Raw genomic sequence first — 17245 nt, 5'->3', positions numbered from 1 at the left:
ATATATTACTTTAGATATAAATATATAGTAACATAGTAACATTAAAAGTTTTGTTTTAAACTTTAAAAGCAAGTCTGCTCATAAAAATTGGATTGAAATAAGTAACGATTCACTAACAAAAAAAATGTAAGACCAAGTGCAAAACAAAACAAAAAAATACTGGAAGAAGATATACATTATAAAAATAAAACAATAATAAAAGTTGCAGATCTCAGCTCATTAACTTTTGTTACAATCCATCATAAAAAATATAAATAGAATGCAAAATTTACGACACTATAACTAATTTTCTTCATAATTAGCTTTATTCTCACATCAATAAATCAGTCAATTTAAATATTAAAAAAAAACTGTCTCAGTTACTAAACGCAAAACAAAAGTTGAGATTTATTATTAATCCTATAATGATATTTTCAAAACCGACCAACATTACAAACGGCAGGGGACGATTGTATACATTAATAGCTGATTAATCGCATTGGCCGTAGTAATTTCTGATTGCATTATTGCTATGCCAATAGTTTTTTAATTAGAAAAAGCTTTTCTTCTTAGACTTCTCTTCTTTACTGACTTTTTTTTTAATTTACTTATTCTTATTCATTATTGTTCCTTAAGTTTTTCTGAATTTAAATGTTCTTTTAAATTTGTTGTTTCACTGTATGAGGTGGATGCGTATCTTCTGTTACTGCCACATCGAATCTCATTCAATTAATAAAAGAATTATTGCTTGAAAAAAAATCAGCAATATTAATAACAATAATGATGATGTTGATAATTCAATATTCATCTGCTTTCGTGATCTGTTTTGAAGTTTTCCCGCCATTTATTACATGCTTTGATCAGCGTTCAAATGTTCGCAATATATTAAAATCTCTTAGTTTACATTTCTGATATTTTATGATTCCTGCCATTTATAATACGCCAAGCAGTTTGCGAGCAGGAAAAATTATAAGTAAAAGGACATCCTAACCAATCACTAAGGCTCTGAATAATCAAAGTGTAATCTGTTAAGAAGATGATCATTCGATATTTTTTATGAACTTGAAGACAATTAGAAAGCATAAGAATAAGACAGATAACCAGTTTTCGATATTTCAGTAGAAAGAGTTGTTTTCTTTTCCATATAGAATAAATGTGCTTTATTATTATAAATGCAATACTAATATTAAAATTTAAATATTTTATACGGATAAAAAATATTCATCACATTTTAGTAATTTCATGCCCGTACTGTGTAAAATAGCCAAATTTAAAGAATAAATAATACACAATTATTTAATTACAGTTTTTCTAGCCAATAGATAAGAAGAATTACTACGCAGTATAATGGCAACAATTAATTTTATTGGATATTTATTAAAGAAAAGTACACGGAATAAATTCCTTTACACTCAGGAAATATTCTATTTATAATGTCCATTTCTGAAGTGTTTACCTCGATTTTCCTTACTTTTTTTAACTGTATAAGACGTCTTCACACCACTATTCTTCTGCTTCTTGAAAATGTAAATTCATTAATGGTGTAATTGATTTTGTTGACAGAACTCATTAAAATTCAATGATTCAGGGCTAATTAAATCCATATTGAAGCGAATAAAAGGGAAATAAAAATAACGTTTCATTTTACTTCAAAGTGCCATTCCGTTTTCATATACCCAATGACTGAAAATTATTATAATCGTTTGCTATAATTTTTTTGTCAAAAAGGAAACTCTATTTTTGAAATTATATTGTTAAAAAATATAATGATAAAAGTAAAAATTTTACAATACATTTATATTTACATTATATTTATCCTTTCGCCTTGACACTAAATAAGAAAATTTATTATGAAATGAATTTTAAAAGATTCAGTTAAAATTCATCTTTTAGTACCATTTCTTTAGAGTTTTCCATATTGATTCACGGACAAATAGAAATAATTTTTACTGGAGGAGATCATTATCAATAATATCTTTTTGCACTGCAAATACGAAAACTTCACTCGACGGCAGCCCGAGCTTTTCTTTGAACACAAACAAAAAACGTTCCTAAATCCATCTGGATTGTATGTCTCGGCTGAAATCTCCCTGGCATAACCCTTTCTCACGTACCTATCTCAACTAAAATCATCAAACGATATTTTCCACTTCAGCAATTCCGTGACAAATCCTTTGTGATCAACAGCAGAATAAACATTCCCTCCAAAAATGTGGCCCAACACAAACACGCATCGTCCCTTTTGCGTTCGAACTCCCAACAATAAAACGTTCTGGTAAACGCCTCCACCTTTTCAAAATCCGCCTATTTTGGAATAATATTTTTAAACGATCAATAACACCAATAACACGACATGTTGGCCACTTTGACATAACCCTTTGAGGTCTCTTTTTAACCCTTTCTCCACAGATGACTTAAGCCTAACTGAAAAGAATATTTAACGCTTTGCGAACGGGAATGAAAGAATTCTTTTGTTAATAGTCAAAATAGCGCCAAGCGTGTGTTGGGGAAAATGTGATTGTAATCTGGATTTGAATTTCAAATGTGACTCTTACAAATAAATAAATGAATTATTTATGCTTTGTTATAGGAAATGATTTATTGGTCAAGAGTCAATAATATTTATGATCCCTGTATTGGGATGATATAAGTGACAGTTGAAAGAGAGCCAGGTGATTGCTTACAATCAATCTGAGGATTTCTATCAAAAATGACAAAATAATCGGATAAATTTAATTTTTAAAAGTGAAATGATATGGTTCAAATGTGTAATTATTTCGCTTGTGCATTAATGAACGATTTTTTAAAAAATACAACTCTCTTATTCTAATGTTATTCTTTGAATATATTTATGAGTATTGACTAAAATTTGCTTCTACAAGGCATACAGAAAATATTTCGAAAAAAAAAAGGAAGAAATTAGAAAAAGTAACAAATATTAGAGAGCAAAAAAATGTAAATTCATTTAAGGACATTTAAAAAGCAGAATATTCTTAATCGTTTTCTGAATTTTCATTTTCTTTTAATCTCAATATTTTTAAATTTTTTGAAGGGATGCGGTTGATAGTTTTGCACTTATATCCAGTTATGTAACTAGAGACATATAGAAAAAAATTCAGATATTTTAATAACATTTAATTCATAATAATTTTAATATTATTTAATTTATAATATTTAAGTAAGATATTTTAAGAATATTTTTTGAATATTTTAGTGATAGACAGGTTAGCAAGACATCAGGAGCCTATATTTTTAAGAGGCTCCGAACCAAGATTTTAAAAGCACTTTGTCAACTTACAAAATTTAAATTAGGCAAAACTTTTTAAGAGGCTACAACATTTGCAAATTTTCATCAAAAAGGTATTTCTGTTTCATTGATGAAAATAAGTTAGTTTTCCGCCTACTTTTAGACACAAATTTTTTTAAAAAATCATCTTGACTTGTCTTTTTTGGTAATTTGGAGATTTAATAATTATAAAAAAATAGTTTTATGTAATCTAGTTTTCTTGAAGTATGCTTTTTTGATATTATTTTTAATTATTCCTGTCGCCACTAATAACAAATGTCCCTTTTTTAAAATTAAAATTAATCAAAATCCTACTCCAGTATTTACAATCAACAATCCTACTCCAGTATTAAAATCCAGTAATAACAAATGGATTAATCTATTAATACTGTCATTTTGAATATCCTTTAACTTGGACATATGATTTTTTTAAAATAATTGGCATTTTTGCTGAAACAAAAGTTGGAATTAATCAATTTAATCAATAGTGTAAAATATTACAAATCACAAAAAAATCAAATGTTAAATAAAAATATTTAAAAAAAATGTTGAATTATTTCCTTACTTTTTCTAAATTGCATCCTTTAAATTAACTAACAATACTAAAAAGTATTCTCACTCGTCTTAAAAATATACTTAATTATCCACGGAACTACGTAGCATGTCAATGAATTTTCCTTAAGAACATAAATAATGTTTGAAAATAGGTAGAAATTAATACTAAATTAATAGTGAGAATTTTTTTACTAATATTAAAAGGCCTATCAGTAAAATGATGACTCAATAAACAGTTTATTCTGGCATCCATAAGTTTGTGAGCAAATATTTTACAAAAAAAAAATTAATCAATTAAACATACAGACGCAGAACCTAGGTTTTGAATTCTGAACACACAGATAACAGAAGGCATACTATATTAGTTTTTATTAATAAGGTGCTTGTGTGATCGTAAAAAGATTCTGAACACGGAAAATCTTATAATTTATAAGAGTGGTTTATTTAAATTTCTAAGATCCCAACCCTAAATATTTCAGGGGAGAAGGCATGCTAATTAGTTACGCCACTGCATATTTCTTGGCGCATGAAATTAAAACAGAGCCAAGTTTAATTTTTATAATTACTTAACAGTGAAAGTTGAAATAAACATATTTTTTGAAAACAACACATTTTAATACTTTGTTAAAAAGCAAATTTTTTTTATTTGAATTATTTTCCATTTTGTTAGTTTCTAAATTATAATTCATCATTATAATCATCATGGTATCCTGAAATCATTTTTTTTTTCAAATTCCCAGAATATCACTAATATATTAAAATATAACTAAATTAAAAATTAAAATCTTAATGTAGAGTATTGTTATCAAGAATATGCAAGTGTTCAGAGCTTCATAAACTAGAATACTAGGAAATGAAGGAAAAATTGATTTAAAAAATCAATATTTACAAAGATAAAATTTAAAAATAAAAAATAGTTTCCAGATATTTAGTAAAATGACTCCTCGATGCCAGAAACTAAACAGGCAAATGATATTTTTATAAGTGTAAGCGAAATAGAGTTAAAAAATTATTACATTTCGCTTTGACATTTAAAAACAAAAATTATTTCATCGTAGTTGAAATTATGTACATGGACATTAAGTGTATGACTTGTGTACAGCCGACCACCCCGCCACCTCTAAACGAAGCAGTATCGACAATCATACATATAACTAAAAGAATTTAACAAACATTTCCATTTTGTCAAATGTCCTTTAATGCCCTTAGAATTTATCGACTTATATATTCATTTCAATTCCTGATATTTCGTAGTTTATGTTAATTTAATCAATGAATTAAAAAGTTTTAATAATTGCATTTATCTCATTACTAAGTATATAATTAATATTTCGTTTAACATTAATATAATGAGCATGCGAAAGAATGCGAAACCATATGCAATAGAAGGATATTGAATACTATCCAATTCGAAGACAAAATTCACTGAAATTTATAAACCTGTCTTTTACAAATATTAAATAACCATATTTGAATTATTCAAAAACATTGCATTATTACAGTTAATTAAATATTTCAATAAAATGATTGTTATATTAGAAAAATATTGCTTCAAAATTAAAATAATATTTAAAATAAAAGTAATGAATGAAAATGAAGTAATGTTAACTCAGAAAAGGTTTGTAGATTTTAATTATTTATGCATGTACAGCCGACCACCCCGCCACCACGGAACGAAGCAGTATCGACAATCATACATATCCTTTAATACCCTTAGGATTAATCGACATATATTAATTCGAATTCCTGGTATTTCGTAGTTTATGCTAATTTAATCAATGAATTAAAAAGTTTTAATAATTGCATTTATCTCATTACTAATTATATAATTAATATTTCGTTTAACATTAATATAATGAGCATGCGAAAGAATGCGAAACCATAAGCAAAAGAAGGATATTGAATACTATCCAATTCGAAGACAAAATTCACTGAAATTTATAAACCTGTCTTTTACAAATATTAAATAACCATATTTGAATTATTCAAAAACATTGCATTATTACATTTAATTAAACATTTCATTAAAATGATTGTTATATTTAAGAAATATTGTTTCAAAATTAAAATAATATTTAAAATAAAAGTAATGAATGAAAATGAAGTAATGATAATTCAGAAAAGGTTTGCAGATTTTAAATATTTATGCATTTATCAACTAAAACATATGTAGGCTACATGATAAAGATATATTCATAAAAAAAAGAATATTGCATGAAACTGCATCTTTGGGGAATTATGTTGTAGTTATGTATATCAAATTCAAATTATTTATATTATGAAATTTCGTTTGAAACTTAAGAACTAATATTAATGTAACTTTTTTTTTCCTAAATAAAGCCTCATGCATCGCTATCTCCCCTTCACAAAGATTTGTCGAATTTAGTATTTATTTCTACTAATAATAACAAATTTTCTCTACTAATCTATATATATTATGAGTAGAAATATATATACACGAAATAATAACTAATTAATTAATTGAATTTTAGGTTTTCCGCTATAATTTCAGAAAATATTATTGCACAAAAATAAGCTCTATACCTTTTCAATATTTAAAAAAAAAAGTTTGTTTAATGGCATTAATTTAATAATCGTGCAGAATTTTTTTAAACTTTGTCAATTTTTTTAAATGTCAATTCATTTATTTATTTTTGCCTAATTTTCATCAATAGATTACGTTATTACCTTGAAATCGAAACCATTTTCATTGTTTCATCAAATATTTAATCGATTAATTTTCCTTTATTGTTGAAAATTAAAGGAAAAGGATTTTGTTTAAATAAGGGAAGTTCACAAAACGAATAAAAAAGTAAACTAACAATATCACAAAAATTAGAAGAAAGTTGAACGAGGCATTTACATTTTTAATAGTGCTGTGTAGCCATGGACTAAAATTTAATCAGGGTGAAGAAGTTAAATCTAAACAATTTAAATGAAATTATAACCAGTATTTTTGGCGATCAACCGACAACTAGGAATTAAATAAGATAATTAAATTTTAGTCCAAAATGCCTTGCCTATGTTTATTTATTAACATTCAGGAATATGAATGCTTTTATTTCCCCAAATAGTAAACTTTCACATCGTGAGCGATCGTTCACAATACCTGACCAGAATCAATGGCATATCTTTACAACGTCAGAAGAAAAAGCATTATTGTATGCATATTTCATTCTTGACAAAAGGAATAAAAAAAATGTCCTACTCCTTTTAACCCCTCAGTCACATTACCCCATAAATTCAAGAATTACTCCCCCTTGGACCCATAATAACTTCAAAGCTGTCGCTGCCCTCTGTGCTTGTCAAAAATTGAAAGATACTTTCATGGGGGACGCGTCTTTGGGTTTGAAGGGTTAATGTAGCGTTAAGTTTTTTAAGCTACATTTTGAGGTTAGAAAGGGTAGCTTTTTATGATAGTTATACATCTTTCGCTATTCACATTTATGTGTATTTTTACTGCTTGCGATGAATAGCTAATGTTGCATTTGTCGTGACTGGGAAATATATAGCCTTATATTATGCAGGTATTCTTTTGTATTTTCTATAAGCGTGGCTGCTATTCTTGCGGTGCATTTTATTTGGAAGTTTTTATAGAACGGGAGTTTAAACTTCAGAGATTTAATAAGAAAAGAATTTTTCGATAGATCAAAAATGATAAAGCTGCATGATTCATTATGAAAAGACATAAATTTTCTTGCATGAAAAAATATTTTTAAGAAATGAATGGTGAGAAAACCATTAAGAGTTCAGTTCCTTCAATTTTTTTATGAATTAGCTTGGTAACTATATATCGAAATATTAAGTAAAATATAAACCAATCTCCCCTCATTGCTCTATTTTTTTTAAATTTATTCCGTATGTTTCCAATGAGTAGCGGAGCGAGAAAAAGTTGTAACAAGCGTTTAAAACAGAAGTTTGTAAAACTTTTAATCAGACCACTATTTATGATTTTATTATCGGTTCTTTTACACCACTGCAGTTAGTACTCAACTGAAAGCGGTAGTAAAAAGTTGTGAACATATTTTACATTTCGTCTAATTAATAGAAACAAAATATTTCGTAAAATTTAATCTAAGATAAGTTAGTTAATTTTTTCAAAAAATATTTTTGCTTATTTATTTTTCTCTACTCGCAATAATTTGTTTATTTGTCAGCAAAAATGTCTGCAACTACAGAATGGGACAAGTAAAAAATATTATAAATTGCGAGATTTATTTTAATTTGGTTTGATTCAAACAGCTTGGTATTATTTTCTAAATATTAACATGCATCCTCAAAAATCAGATCCAATCCTAAGGATTCAAGTTGGAAAGAATCTAAAAAAGGTGAATTTAATAATAATTGTAAAAAATATCCCTTCTTAACTGAGCTTACCAGATAGAGAAGAAGATAAAGATTACCAAATAAAGAAGGCAATGTGTCCTCGAACATCAGATCCCACTCTAAAGATTCACCTTGAAAGGAGTCTAACAAAAGTTCATTTAATAATAATAAAAATATACATTTCTAATTAATTCACCAGATAAAAAAGCAATGGAAAAGTTTAGTTTAGTTACATCAACGTCCCGTTGTAAAGCAATACAAGGGCTATTTTGGGATGGACCTAGTAATTTTGAACCACGGTCAGAAGACGAGGATGACACCTGAGCTGGCTATCCCCTGTCCACACCACACCACACCAGCGGGAGGACGTTTGGCCCTGACGGATTTAATGTGCAACAGACCCTTTTACACAACGGATCTTCGGTGGAATCGGGTCTCGAATTTGAAACTCTACGGCTCACGAGCCGAGACCTTATCACCAGGCGACAGCGGCCCAAAAGCAATGAAAAAAAAAACATAGTGGCGTAATTAGTAAGAAATGAAACCAGTAAATACGATAAGGGAAAATGATTAGTATTAAAAAAAAAAGTACAAAAGAAAAAAATGAAAGGAAAAAAAGGGACGTGGAAGATATATATATATATATATATATATATATATATATATATATATATATATATATATATATATATATATATATATAACTTTTAATGCCAAAAATTTCAGAAAAAAATTGGCAGTTAATGGGTTAAAATTTAATAGAAAAATTGCAAATTTGATGTAAAGACCATATATTAAATCTCATGCCTCTAGCTCCTCGCTTGTTTTTGCTTTATTATCATGTGAGAACATGATGTTGTTTTGGTTAGGGGGTTTTGAAACTTGAAATCGCATAGACAATGAATAAAGCATAAATGGCAATTTTCATCATCATCTTTTAATCGCATATATTTTTTTACCTGCTTTTACCAGTATTGCGCCGGCGTCCTCCGGCGTAGGGGTAGCGCGTCTTCCCCGTGATCTGGGCGTCCCGGGTTCGAGTCCCGGTTTGGGCATGGTTGTTCTTCTGTTGTTCTATCTGTGAGATGTGTGAATGTGCCCTCCTGTAAAAAGGGGTTGTGCAAGCGAATGAATGATGCGTGAGTGGCAAAGTCGTACTCTTGGCCCTAGTTGGCGCTGCTATAAAAAATAAGAGACGTTCCCCCTCAGGCTTAAATCGCTGTCTTCGTAACAGTGGGCTTGTCAGTGGCAAGTGCCATAAGAAACAAACAAACCAGTATGGCATTATTATTATGTATGCTTCTTTGCCAGCAGATGCATTTTTAAAAAATTGACGTAGAACTAAGACATCATAGCTGTTATTTCATCTCAAAATTGGTCGAGCACCAAAACTTTGTTTGCCAGCTAGAAAAATTGAAAATGAAAGTTTTAAAAAATTATTATTATTATTATATATCTATATATAAAGAGAGAGAGAGAGAGAGACCGATAGAAAAGTCTCGTGATTGTTTCAAACCGGTTTAAACTGTTTAATGACTTGAATTAATCAAGACAAATAATGACTTAAAAAATAATAATGTTTTCACATGATAACTTGAAATTTGCGATCGTAGATTTCATTTTTTTTTTCCAGTTATTAAGTTCATAGACAAACATTATTCCCATAATATGTTTTTCGGTTTTACGGAGATCTGAAACATAGAAATTCATGGAAATCTTTAAGTCAAATTTTTTTGACGATCACATTACTTTTTGTCTTTGTGTAATCGCGCATAAAATAATATAAGAAAAACTTGAAAAATTTCTCCGAATTTGTCATTTTCACGTAGGCAGACATCATACAACAAACCGCTTATGATGAAAATGATACAGTTTTCGAAAGCTGTCATTCTCAATTTCGATGACAAATGCTTCGTGATAAATATCCCGTGTAATCTCTGAGTGTCTAGACACACTTCTCTGGGAAAAGGGCAATTCATCATTTCTCTCGTCAATGTGATCTTTGTCAGCAAAAACATTAATGTTGCACGTTTGGGTGTCTGCGCTCGACTTTGATACAAATAAGATAAACAGTGTAATTTTATATGCTAATTTGCGGATTTTTAAAGTGCTACTTGGCGGTGATCTTTGAGATAGAGCTTTCTGAGGTGAAAAAATATTAATAGCACTTCTTTTAAAAGGAAGGTTTCTGACACAGCTGCTTATGTCAGATGCTGAAACAAGTGTCATTTACATTACATTTGGTACTCGTTATCGCCAAATTTTCTTGTTTAATCTGTGGATTCTTTCACACGCTCTGATTTGGCTACAAGTTGGCGAATTTATCGCTTTTTTTTTTACTTTATCGCATACGAAGTATAGATAATATATAGTAATCGTTAAAAATTTGAACTCGAGATTTTGAATCTCCGCCTTTTAGATTTCCCAGTGTTCAAAAAATACAATTTCGGAAAATGTCCGTCTGTTTGTGATAAAGATAACTCAAAAATGCATTGATCCAGATGGTTGAAATTTGGTACAGTCTTTACACCAAATTTGCAAATTTCTATCAAATTTTGAGTAAAATATGTTCAAAGGAAGTCCGTCCGGCAGTTCAAATATACGTCGACCCGATTATTACAAAACGAAGAGAGATAGATAAATAGAATTCAATATACAGATTTAACATCTATAGTGTAGACACCGTTAAATTTGGCGCTGAATCCAACTATGGATTGACTATCTGTCGGTCAGTACTTATATAAACATATAAATGCTATAACTCAGAAATGGAAAATCCCATACTAAATATAAGAAATTTAGTTTGGGATTTTGTGACAACAAGTGCAGTTTTGTATTAAATTTTTGTTCCATACCACTGCTTAATCGCCAAGGTTGATACGATAGATTCAGTAAAATTGCGAAATTCATGCCAAAAGTTAATATTTCGTAACTATTGTAAGCCAATGCCATATAAGAATTCTCTGTCATGACAAATTTATAATAGAGTATGCAAAAAAAATTTGGAGTGACTACTCTTACTGGTTTGAAAGGGCTGTTAGAATTTTCTAAATAACAGATTCTTTGAGGGCTCATAATTTTTGAATAACTTTAACCCTTTGCATTCAAAAAAATAATTTGTTACATAATTATTCATCTCATACAAGGTCTTAATTATTGCTCCTATAAATTATACATAACTGTTTTAAGTTCAATTTGCTCGAAAAATTAGTCAACATGTGTAGGTATTTTGAGCAATCAGTATTTAAAAAAAATAAATAAATAAAACGTCAAAATGATGCGCCGTCTTAAATGGACGAGACATCCGAATGTAATAAGTTAATATTTTTTATTTCAAACTCATTCAGTGCCATTTCTTTACATTAACTGTCAGATTTTTAATTATTATTTTTCAATTGTTTGGAGAATTTACAATTTTTAATGGGTTTAAAATATTTTATTTAAAATTTATTCAGCGATATCATTGAGGAGGCATATAAAACCACTCGATAACAATTTTTTTGTAAATTTGCAGTTTTTTAATCGATTTAATATATATTTTAAATTTATTCATTGTTGCATTCCATTTTTACCCAATCAATTCATCTTTGTATTGCTACATTAACAAAAAATAAATTTTAGTCAATTTTATATTATAATGATTAATTTTATCATTCCGTTACATATCTATTGCCTGAAAAAAATTTCTTTTCCCTTCACCGTTATTTATTCATTCTTGAAATTTCATCTAAAATAATAAAAATTAAAGATATATCTAAGAGTATAATTCGTATGTGAATTATACAAAGAAAAAAAATGCATCCGTCAAAAAAAAAAAAAAAAGGCATCATGAGAGTATTTTGAATATTCGTATTTTAGATCTCCTTGAGTTCTAGAAAATCGTTTTGATAATGACAGTATTTATATTTGTCTGATTGTTTACAAACCAGATAATTCAAAAGCAAAAAAAAAAAAAAATCATGGTGGTTTATTTTCAAGGTTGTGGACATACGTCGAGAGAAAATATCATCTGGGGCATCTCAGAAATGAAGATAAGAAGCTTCGTTATGGTGGTTAGTTTTTGACACCCGGGTGGATACAGAAATGGTGGGGGTCGGCTACCTAGACGGATGGGCTACCTACGGGAAGGATTGTACCGTGGCCGGTGATGGCTCTTAGGACTCAACCTTAGTTCCCTTTAGTGCTGCTATCTTCGGCAGTCTGGTCAATCAGATAAATATGTGTGCCATAGTGGCGGATCTGAATAGGTTACGTTGAGACAATTTATTGAATTTTCATATTTAGATCATATTTTAGAAAATCATTTTCAGACTTATATCCGTCTGATTGTATACGAACTACATAATTCAAACGCAAAAGAAAGTTTGTAGGGTGGTTTATTTAAGGTTATGAATTTACGATTCGTTTGCTATTTTTGAAAATATTATTCAACAAAAATGAATTATATTTTTTCATTACATCATATTCGAAATGCCATAATATCCGTTCCAATAAAGGTAGCTAATTTGCGATTTTATGAAAAACTAACAGTGAGTGGTCTCTTTGAAACCTTCTCGTATATTTTGAAACAGAGATGATATTCTTCCTCTCTCGCATATAAATTTCGGACTTTGGCAAGGTTACGAACGGTTGTGGCAAAGCTGTATGCGTTTTTGGCTTTATAGTGAAGAAAACCGGTTATATATATTGAACACCCTTTTCCCAACCATCAGAATCCAAAAATTGCCATGGAACTGTAATTTTAGTAACCATCATATACTAAAATTATAACAAAATACAGCCAAAATTTGCCATGGAACTATCATTTTAGTAACCATCATATCCAAAAATTATAACAAAATACAGCCAAAATTTGCCATGGAACTATCATTTTAGTAACCATCATATACTAAAATTCACGACGAAATACAACCAACTGATGCCAAAATTTGTCGTAGAAAATTTTAGTAACTATCATATACTAAATTCATTTAACTAAGTCATCCGCTGCTTTGAGTTATTCCCATTACATACAAGTGAATGTACAGTCCAATAGATGATCAACCCATTGACAGATTTAGTTAAAAAAATTTTAGGATTTGCACTTTAGATGTTTAACTTTTGCGTTATATTTACTTGATCTAGTTCTGTCTTTTCATAGTTATCTGTTCACTTATAGAATGAACAGACACATAGACAAAATGCTTAAGAATATATACATTTTTTAAATTTGATGGAAATCTATAAGTTTAGTTTAAAGACCACACACCAAATTTCATTTATCTAAATTAGACCTTTTTTGTGAGTTATCATATTCACAGATATATGCAGTTCCAAAAAAATATGTGTTTTTCTAAATAAAGGTTTGAATTCGTTAAAATCTCAAAGTGGAATTTTTTTAAAGTTTTTAAAATTTCTTTTAGTATATTTCTTATATGAGAAAAAAAAATCGTAAATCCTCATGATCACATTTTTTTTTTTTTTTTTACCATATCAATTGGGGTCGAAATGTAATGTATGACAGACCTAATCCTATTCAAACGGCCACGTTTCCTTCCTAAAACCTTTGCAAGAAAAGAATAATGCGAAAACTAATGATGGAAAATCCTCTAAGATGACACTCTTGATGGACATCTGTTTGTTCTAGCAACCCTACAGCGTTCTTAAGTCTGTTGATTAAAACCGAGGGCCGAAAAAGCACACAACGCACGTGCGATTCTGCAAGCGCCACTTTACGATGCAATAATATCCTCCAAGAATTGTCACTTTTCTTCATCCTGTCTATTTTTCATTGATTTCAGTAACACGTGCGCCAGTAACTTTTTTTATGTGGCCTTTTTGCGGCTAAAAAAAAGTGTAATAATTTGTAACGAAAAAAAAAGTGTAATAATTTGTAACGGAAACTGCCATGAGAAATGCCGAATCTCGTTACTTCAGCTAAGAGGTTTGGAAATGATTTTTTTTTAATTACAATTGCATTTGCCGAATTTAAGTTAGATTTGTTCCTTTGTAATTTTTTTCGCTCTCAGTTTTTCATTGGTTTCAGTAACACGTGCGCCAAAAACTTTTTTATGTGGCTCTTTTAAGACTAAAAAAAAGAGAAATAGTTAGCAACGGAAATTGTATGAGAAATGCCAAACCTCGTTATTTCAGCTAAAAAGTTTGAAAACGATTTTTTAAAAAAAGTAAATAACATTTATTGAATTTGTTTTAGAATTGATATTTGCCCGCTCACAATTTTTCATTGATTTCAGTAACACATGCACCAATAACTATTTCTCTTTTATGGCTAAAAAAAGAATAATATTTTATAATAAAAATTCCAAGAGAATTGCCTAATCTCGTTATTTCAGCTAAGAAGTTTGGAAGCGATTTTTTTAAATTACAATAACATTTGTCGATTTTTTTTTTAGAATTGCTCCTTTGTAAATTTTTTTATCTCAGTTTTTCATTGATTTCAGTAACACATGCACCAGTAACTTTTTTATAGGAGTCTTTTGCGGCTAAAAAAAGTTATAGTTTGTAACGGAAACTGCTATGAGAAATGCCAAATCTCATCATTTCAGTCAATAGGTTTGCAAGTGATTTAAAAAAGAAATATCAGCAATTGTCAAATTTGTTTTAGAATTGATCCTTTGTAAATTTTTTTTTCGTTCCCAGTTTTTCTTCAGGAATTCTGTATTAGTTTTGATATAAAAATTACTTTTAAAGCAGTTTATTAAATATATCCATTTACTTAATACATTGGGTTTTAGTATTTTAATACGTAAAAACCAATGCATTAAGTAAAAATGTTTAAAATATGGGTTATTTATTTTCTCAGAATTTATTAACTTCCCTTTACTATCAATAGAATCATTTGTTTCCAAATTTCACACGAAAATTTTCGAAATTTTTTAATGATTATATTTACTCTATATATATCCCAAATTTTAAAACATAAAAGTAATACAAAAATAAATTTCATGAAGTTTTTTTGCGGGAAATATATTGGATATATTTAACAAACTGCTTTTGAAATGACAATATTGCGGGATCTGCCAATTTTCTATTGCTTTAAGCCAAACAGCGTTTAATAGTTTAGATTTCGAGAGCAATTTTTATATTTAATCCCCAATGTATTTAATTAACCAATTTATTTAAATTTATATCATAATTTAATTATTTTGATATTCCACCTTCCAATGAAATCCATAATTTCAATATGTTATTCTAATTTGTGGTTCTAATGTTTAATTAATTTGTGTTTCTAAAGTTTATTATAATGTAATATTTAAAATATACTTTGTTGAGAAAATCTGGGAAAAAATTATACTTGACAGATTTAATTGAAATTAAACAGAACTAATAATCCAAGATAATCAGCTAATCAAGAGTTTAAGTATCAGTTAATCAATAATCCAAGATAATCAGCTAATCATCCAAAATAAGCAGCTAATTAAGAGTTTGAGTATCAGTTAATCAATAATCCAAGATAATCAGCTAATTAAGAGTTTGAGTATCAATTAATCAATAATCCAAGATAATCAGCTAATTAAGAGTTTGAATATCAATTAATCAATAATCCAAGATAATCAGCTAATTTTATTATAATAAGTTTGAATATCAGTTAATCAATAATCCAAGATAATCAGCTAATCAAACGGGGCATGTGTATAAAATAAAATAATAAAGTATTTTACCAAGAATTTAGTTACATTGGTATTCCGTTTTCAAGCAGTCTAAGGCTATTTGGGACGGACCCCATAATTTTGAACCGCGGTCAGTTGCCGTGGAAGGCACCTGAACTAGCAACCCCTCTCCATTCTTCCAAGCCACACCAGCTAAAGGGCGTTTGGCCCCAACGGGTTTAACGGACACCAGGCCCGCTTATACGTCGATTCTTCGATGGAATCGGGTCTCGAGCCTAAAACCCTCAGGTTCCGAAGTCGAGACCTTACCACCAGGCCACCGTAGCTCTTCTCTTTGTGAAGAAAGAAAATTTTAATGAAATGTTCGAACTTACTATATGTTGAAGATTTTAAAATAATGTTATCACCACCGTATAACTGATAATAATCAGAAAGATCAGAGTATCAGATTCAAATATCGATACAACTAAGAGCTCAATAATTATCGATAATTCATTAGTATTAACTTTCGTATAAGTATTAACTTTAACATTAGTATTAATTCATTAGTTTTGTTACCCAAAATAAAAAATTTCAGGAAGCATTGAGAAAAAAACTTTATAAATAACTATTTTTCCGATTACAATCAATTCGGATTTTGGAAATTCGACCTTCGCTTATTTCTTAGCGATTGCAAAATGATGAGGAAAGGTAGGTTTAGAAAGACATTACCACATCACTAATATTAAAAGCAACAGGCCATCATTCATTCGACGCCCCTCCAACACTTCCTGAACAAACGTCTTTCCACGTGCTCCTACCACCTGAAGTCACTTGATCGATTTTGGGGCGTTTAAGTACTCGTTAACCGCGGAAAGATGACCGAACGCCTTCTCAGTCTCCGCCCAGGACTGCCAGTTCAAAATGACTAAATATTGCCAAATTTTTCGAAAAATAAAGCCAAAGCAATCGAAATATTAATTTTTAACATAGAAATAATTCTTTAGCTTCTTTTGTTAAAAACTAGCCGCATTTGATGACCAGGTGGCTCGCAGAGATTATTGATTGTATTTAATTTCAGTGAAATCTCAATTAAATTTCTTGTTTAAAAATCAATTAAAATTCGCATGAATACATGTTCATAATTTCTTCAAGGGAAATTTGAAGGATCCAATTGTGGAATTCATTAAAGCTGTGTTATTTTAATAGCTTGTATCTGTGTTGTTTATAATGTATCCACACTTCTAATGAGTCGAGGTCAATGTTATCATAATGCCCTAAAAACGAAACTTTTCTTGTAATATACTTTTTGACATTGGTTTTTTCAATAACGTAATTTCACTATCAGATTCCTGGATAAATAATAAGCTAAACTTGGTAAAGAAGAGTTTTTCAACCTAAAAAGAGAGAAAAAAATTACTCGGTTAAATATTTGATGAAACAAAGAAAACTGTTTGAATTTCAATGCTACAATAAAATTTTCCTTAAAAGTTATGAAAAAAAAATTATT

The 17245-nt window shown here is 29.0% G+C and overlaps 1 protein-coding gene across 1 annotated transcript in view; it reads right to left on the bottom strand.

Annotated features, from left to right (window-relative positions):
- LOC129988539 (pancreatic lipase-related protein 2-like) overlaps positions 1-16583 on the bottom strand; it is a 49261-nt gene extending 32678 nt beyond the window's left edge. Inside the window, exon 1 of the mRNA XM_056096788.1 lies at positions 16468-16583. The gene's annotated coding sequence lies outside the window, so the exon portion shown is untranslated. The remainder of the gene's footprint in view (positions 1-16467) is intronic.
- Positions 16584-17245: the final 662 nt, after the last annotated feature.

The sequence above is a fragment of the Argiope bruennichi genome, chromosome 10 (assembly GCF_947563725.1).
Source record: "Argiope bruennichi chromosome 10, qqArgBrue1.1, whole genome shotgun sequence".
NCBI lineage: Eukaryota > Metazoa > Arthropoda > Arachnida > Araneae > Araneidae > Argiope > Argiope bruennichi.
This window is presented reverse-complemented; position numbering and strand designations above follow the sequence as displayed.